The sequence below is a fragment of the Peromyscus californicus genome, unplaced genomic scaffold, assembly GCF_007827085.1.
Source record: "Peromyscus californicus insignis strain IS unplaced genomic scaffold, ASM782708v3 Scaffold_7__1_contigs__length_154581171, whole genome shotgun sequence".
Lineage (NCBI taxonomy): Eukaryota > Metazoa > Chordata > Mammalia > Rodentia > Cricetidae > Peromyscus > Peromyscus californicus.
Genome location: NW_026294595.1, coordinates 35,499,861 through 35,505,860, shown reverse-complemented (window position 1 = coordinate 35,505,860; position 6,000 = coordinate 35,499,861). Strand labels below are relative to the sequence as shown.

Below are 6,000 nucleotides of genomic sequence, written 5' to 3'. Positions count from 1 at the left end.
TATTAAAAACTGATGAAATTAATTCAAAGAATCATCTCTTACAGCAGCCAATCTCTTCCTAGGCTGTCCTTTCCCTTTCTCTCCTGGGTCCCTCTTGGGCTTTCTCTCTGCTCTCTTTTTTACTGTAAACCCAGAAGGTGGTTTCAGCTTGCACTTCCAGTGCCGGGGGCCCTTAGCTGTTCCTCACTTTCCAATACCAGCTTCACAACTGTGTTTTATTCACCGTTGGTGCTGTAAGGAGAAGAGACAGCAGATTGCCCTGCTCTTGAGCTGGTGGCCACCTTAGTGGTAGTGAGCAACTGACTGTGGTGATGATATTAATGTAGTCATTCTTTGATAATAGCAACAGATCTGTTTGTAACTTAATTTGTCTAGTTGATTTTATCATCTTCGTTAGCAGCTCTGCCTAATAAGTGCTCTCCTAAAATCCCATCTGAGTGTTTAGGTGAAGAGTAAGTACAATTGACTACCTTGCCAGCCTCAGCAAGTGCTATACTGATGTGTTCTAGAAAGTACAAGTTCAATGAAGTTTAACAGTAGTTGTTGAAGACATAGAGAAATGATACACTCTCAACACATGGAATACTGAACCCCCAGATAGGTGTCTGTCAACATAAATAAATATGCAATAGGCTGATAATATGGGAATTAGGGAGGAAATAAGCAGAAGGTATCTTCTGATTTTTTCTTCTGAATTCTATCTTTTACTAATTCTAATGTAATAGTTATGCAGAACATATATTTATGAGACATAGTGTAGGGTTTTAATATATCCTTACAATGTTTAATGATCTGATAGGAATGACTGACATGTTGATCTACTCATTTATTATTTTTCTGGGTTAGTAACATTCCAAATCCTTTCCATTAAGTATTTTTGAATGATGCAATCAAATGTCATCAACCGATTTCCCTGCTGTGCTCCTGAACATTAGAAATTACTCTCTCTGTACAACTGAACCCTTACACCCATTCACCTCCTGCTTCTCCCAGGCTCACTCCAATTTCCAGGCTCGAGTATCTACCGATATTTCTCTTTCTTCTTTCAGAGAAGTTTGAGCTTTTACATAAAAGTGAGAATATACTTATCATCTATCTCTGGCTTATTTCCATTAATAAATTGCCCCCTAGTTTCATCAGTGTTTTTGCAAATGGCAGAGCTTTGTTCTTTTTGTTGCTGTTGAATAGCACTTCATTATGTGTACACACCACACTTTCTTTATTCATTCATCTGTTGGTGGCAACCGTGGCTGATTCCATTTCTTGGCTCCTTGGCATGCTGATTTCATTTCCTTATTTTCTTTGGATATATACCCAGTAGTGGGATTGCTGGGTCATACAAGAGTTCTATTTCTGGCTTTTCTGGGGACGTTCCATAACATTTTCCACAATAGCTGTACAAATTTACATTCCCACTAACAGTGTGGAAGAGTTCCCTTCTCTCCTCTTCCTGACCAGCATTTGTTTTTAAAACCTTTTTGGTATGTCAATTGAATTTCAAAAATGATGGTTTCTATTTCAATGAAGTGTGGGGGGGTGAGTGCATGTGTGCGTGTGTGTGCGTGTGTGTGCGTGTGTGTGCGTGTGTGTGTGTGTGTGTGTGTGTGTGTGTGTGTGTGTGATCTTAAATGATAGATCAATATTTTACTTCCATGGTATGTTATCTAGTCAGGCAAGGGGAGAAAAGATCACTTGTAAATGATATTACACTGTCTTTTGTCTTTTAAAATACATCTAAGTTTCTACCAGAGACCTGCAGCAGCCTCTTTGACTCCCTGAATGCAAGGGAAACTTAGCCTTGTGTTGATCAGTAGAAGACAGCAGGGTGAATCCCTTTTTATTCATTAGAAAGTCACACATCTTGAAAAGGAACCACCAGTCCCCTTTGTCCTGCTTATCTCCCATAACCACATACTCTATGTGCAGCTCACTGTCTGAGAAAGATTTAGAAATGGCCTCCATCATTTCCTATATCTAGCTCGCTGTTTGATGACATAAAGCAACAGGGAAAGTCCCGAGGACAAAGGCTGCGCTTCACCCATCGTGTCGGCTCATCTGGTTCAACAGAAATATAGATTATTTATATAAACAGCTCAGCATAGCAACAGCGACCTTCATTCTTCTGGTCTCCTGCAGCAATCCCACAAGCCTTGCAAGAAACACAGATTACCCCCTCTAAACCTTTGTTTAAGGCTCCTTGAAAGGAAGTGTGCCGAATTTATATTTCTTAACATCTGTAGCTATAATGAGATTTATAGACAATTTAAATATTTTCCTCTTGTGCTTGCTCAGCACTCCAGCACATTAAGAACGTTCTACAGAACGGAGCACGTTGCATTTTAGGACTTGACCCAAATGAAATGGAAATAAGTGTAATAAGTAGTTGTATCTTTGTACTTAGGCACCCATGCAGACAAGCCAAAGAACCGGGAGCTATCTGATAGCCCCCAGGAGTCCATTTACACTCAATGCCCTGCACACAGTAGGCACTCAGTAAATATTGAGAAACAAGGAAACAGCAGTGTGGCCCTTTTTAACGATTTGGTTTGCAGTTGTTATCTTAAGGGCGTATTCAAGTAACAGTTACTTCATGACTACTTAGCCTCGTGGGTTAATGTTTACAAAGTGCTTTGAACTTCTTGGGGAAAAAAAAAAGAATGTTTTCGTTGGCACCATATCCTACTTGCCAAGGTACACGAATTCCTCCCGTTTCCATCCTCCAGCTGCTAGGGCGGTGCCCTCCCTCTATGCAAGGCTGAATTCTTCCATTAATCCAGTCTTTCCTGCCTCCTCTAGCCTGCTCCAGCACAGGTAGGGACGAGGGTGGGAATGGAACACTTTCAACAGGACAGATTACCTTAAGGACTCCGGGGAAGGTCTGGAGAAGTGAAAATAGGGTCTTTATTAATGCTTTGCAGAGGGATTGGTGTCAAGAGGGGTGCCGGAGCCTTGTCAGCCATGGGAGAAGTTGCAGGATACGCACTCTTCAATGAGGCAGCGTCAAGCTCAGTCCAGATGGGCGTACAGAGGTGGAGAGACAGTATATGCCGAAGCTGCCTCTGCTGATTTTAAGTGGATTATACACATACCTTGACTAGTGTCTGGCTTTTAGTTTTATTATAAAGTACTCAAAAGATAGATTTCTTTTATATGGGCAAGACTTAGATCTATTATCATTTCTTTCCTTGTGGTTTTTCTTGTTCATGTTTCGGGGGTGCACACAGCAGTGCTCAAGTCCACATATGGTCAACTAAAGCGGTCATGGTTTCTAGCCTGTTTGTCACAGTCTCCAAACACACTGTCCTTAGGTTTAGGAATGTGATGATTAAAAAGGTGAAATGTGGTTTGAAGAACAATGCTATGGTTTCTATGGAGAATGGATATCCGTCGGAGTAAATTCAAACAAAAGAGGTTTTTAGTTTGGAGGTTGCGACATATTAGCTTTCAACTAATAGCACACAATGAAGCTTTCAAAGTAATACAGTTGCAGGCTGCAAATAAATAGAACAGCTCCCTGTGGAAGAGCTTGCTTTAAAGGCAGCAACAACGCCTATTTTCTGCATTGAAGCAACTTGTTTTCTAACGCAGACCATGAGGTTTTCTGTGTGGGTGGAAATTTTCCATAATACATATTTATACCATAGCTGCTGTCCATGTGGCACATTTGCTCTCTCAAAACTGTTTCTAGGGACTGGAAATGAATGTCATGTGGGCAAAAACCAACATGGTATTCTCTTAAAGCGACAGATCACCCCCCCCAAAAAATGATGCCTGTTCTGCTTCAAAGAAAAACTCAGGTAAGTCTGGTTTTAACTGAATGCTACAAAGTTAAGTAGAAGTAGGGCTTTCGATTTTAAAACAAAAATTATAGACAAACTTCCTTCTAATTTGGAATGCATTCATTATATACCTGACAACAGAAACAAGGAGAGTAAAATTTGTTCTTAGAGGATAATAGGCAGTTTTGGCATTCTAAAAGCTCACAGTCTGCATGAAAGAAAGCCACAAGAAAAACATCTGTTTGGGAGGGGCTCCAGATAAGAAATACTTTCCCTCTCCCCTTGATTCATTAATGAATGAATTTCCCATTCGAACAGGGTTGGGGATTCACATAAGCAACATTGAATTTTGTATTTATTTAATCTTTCTGTCTATCTGTGATGCTTGTTCCCATTGTGAAAGAAATAGATGGGATATCCCTTAGGAAAAATGAGGTGGGTAGAATGAGCTAGGACTGGACTCTGTTTCCTTTTCTCTCTGTAAGTATCTTGTGGCATTGCAGGGGGCTGTGAACTCCCGTGAATGGAGTAGCCAAGACCCCATTTGCTCTGGCTTGGAGAGCAGGAGGTGTTCTCACAGACATCTTGCCCCTTACAGCCTTATGGTAAGTTTGAGTGGGAAAAGTGGGGGTTGATTCTCACTATGCATTACTCTATTTGATTTGAGGGGGAGGAGAAAGTAAACACATTTTAGTGAAGCGTTGTATATTGAGATAAATAAATTATTGCTGGGATTATTTTCATTCGTGTGCTTAGTGAGTAAGGTGACTTGCTCTTTGGGGTTTCTTTTCTAAATATTTTGGACTTCTACGCTTTGCTTGAAGATCTGTTTATATATATGAACATATATACACATATGTATATATAAAATAGCATATGGCCAGTGGATTTGCTGGTGGGTATATCTTGTGTCAGGGAAAATACTGAGCTTATGACATGTAGATAATTTTTTTTATCATAGTCAGAATGGTTTAATTAATATGGGAGTGTGCCATCACCGCAAGAAGAAGGGCAAAGACAAGAGGCAGGTCTAGATAGCTGGTAAGGAGCCAAGTTAAAACTGACTGCACACTAGAACTCAAACATGGTGTTCTGGTGATTTAGATAGGACAAGGCAACTAGCAGGCATTTACTCTGTGTGCGTATGTGCATGTGTACATATGGATGGGTGTGTGTGTGTGTGTGTGTGTGTGTGGAAATTGGACATCAGCTCTTCTGGTCCTTCCAGCTCTGTATTATCTGCAGAGAACAGATAATTAAACATTTTTAAGAGAACAGACAATTAAACATTTTAATTGACAGGGTATCACTTTTTGTGGCTGCTACAAAAACAAGTCAGTGAATTCCTTGCTTTTAGATGCTCTTTGTGAGACAGGCCTGACTGGGGTGCTCAGAGCTCAGCCAGGAACAATTGACAATCAAGTTATCAGCAAAAAAAGTTTACTTTAAACCAGACGCAAAGTATTCCCTTAAGCCGTTATGTCTGAGTTTAGGGTTGGACCACCAGGGGTCAGGCCCCTGTGTCCAGAGAGCCTTTGTTAAGTACTCTTTGGCATCTTAAGGAAAGACACAGAACAGTGGATCTCAAATTGACGCATGTAGCCCCCTGGAGAGCATGTAGGTAAGCATTGAGGCTGAATCTCAGCCCTGGCAATTCTAAGTCTGCAAATCTGAGGTGGAGAATGTATGCCTCTGAAAATCTTTATTTTGTAATGGATACAGGCATTGGAGAATGTGCCTCTTTTTCATTGCAGTCTCTCTCTCTCTCTCTCTCTCTCTCTCTCTCTCTCTCTCTCTCTCTCTCTCTCTCTCTCTTTCTGAGTACACATGAGTCTGAACATGCTTACACACATAGAAACACCAGGAGGCCAGAGGTTGATGTGGGGATGTCTTTCTCAATCACTTCTCCACTTCATTATTTTTGAGACAAGGTTTCTCACTGAACCTGGAGCTTTCCATTTTGAATTAGACAGGTTGGCCAATGAACCCTAGGGATCCACCTTTCTCTGTCTCCCAGCACAAGGGCTACCAGCCTGCAATGCCATATCCGGCTTTCATGTAGGTACTGAGATCAGAACTCAGGGCCTCGTACTTGCACGATTCATCAATGAGTACTTAACACTGAGCTGTCTCCCTAGGCTACTCATTTTTCTTTTCTTTTCTTTTTTAAGAGGTAGGTTCTCATCCTATATTCCAGGCTGGCCTTCCACTCCTGAGCCTT

General features: G+C 41.0%; 1 protein-coding gene across 1 annotated transcript in view; it reads left to right on the top strand.

The window, feature by feature from the left end:
* The first annotated feature begins 3,692 nt into the window (after positions 1-3,692).
* The window catches only part of Cytip (cytohesin 1 interacting protein), a 64,278-nt gene continuing 61,970 nt past the window's right edge, over positions 3,693-6,000 (top strand). The window contains exons 1-2 of the mRNA XM_052725889.1: positions 3,693-3,797; positions 4,283-4,384. The gene's annotated coding sequence lies outside the window, so the exon portion shown is untranslated. The remainder of the gene's footprint in view (positions 3,798-4,282; positions 4,385-6,000) is intronic.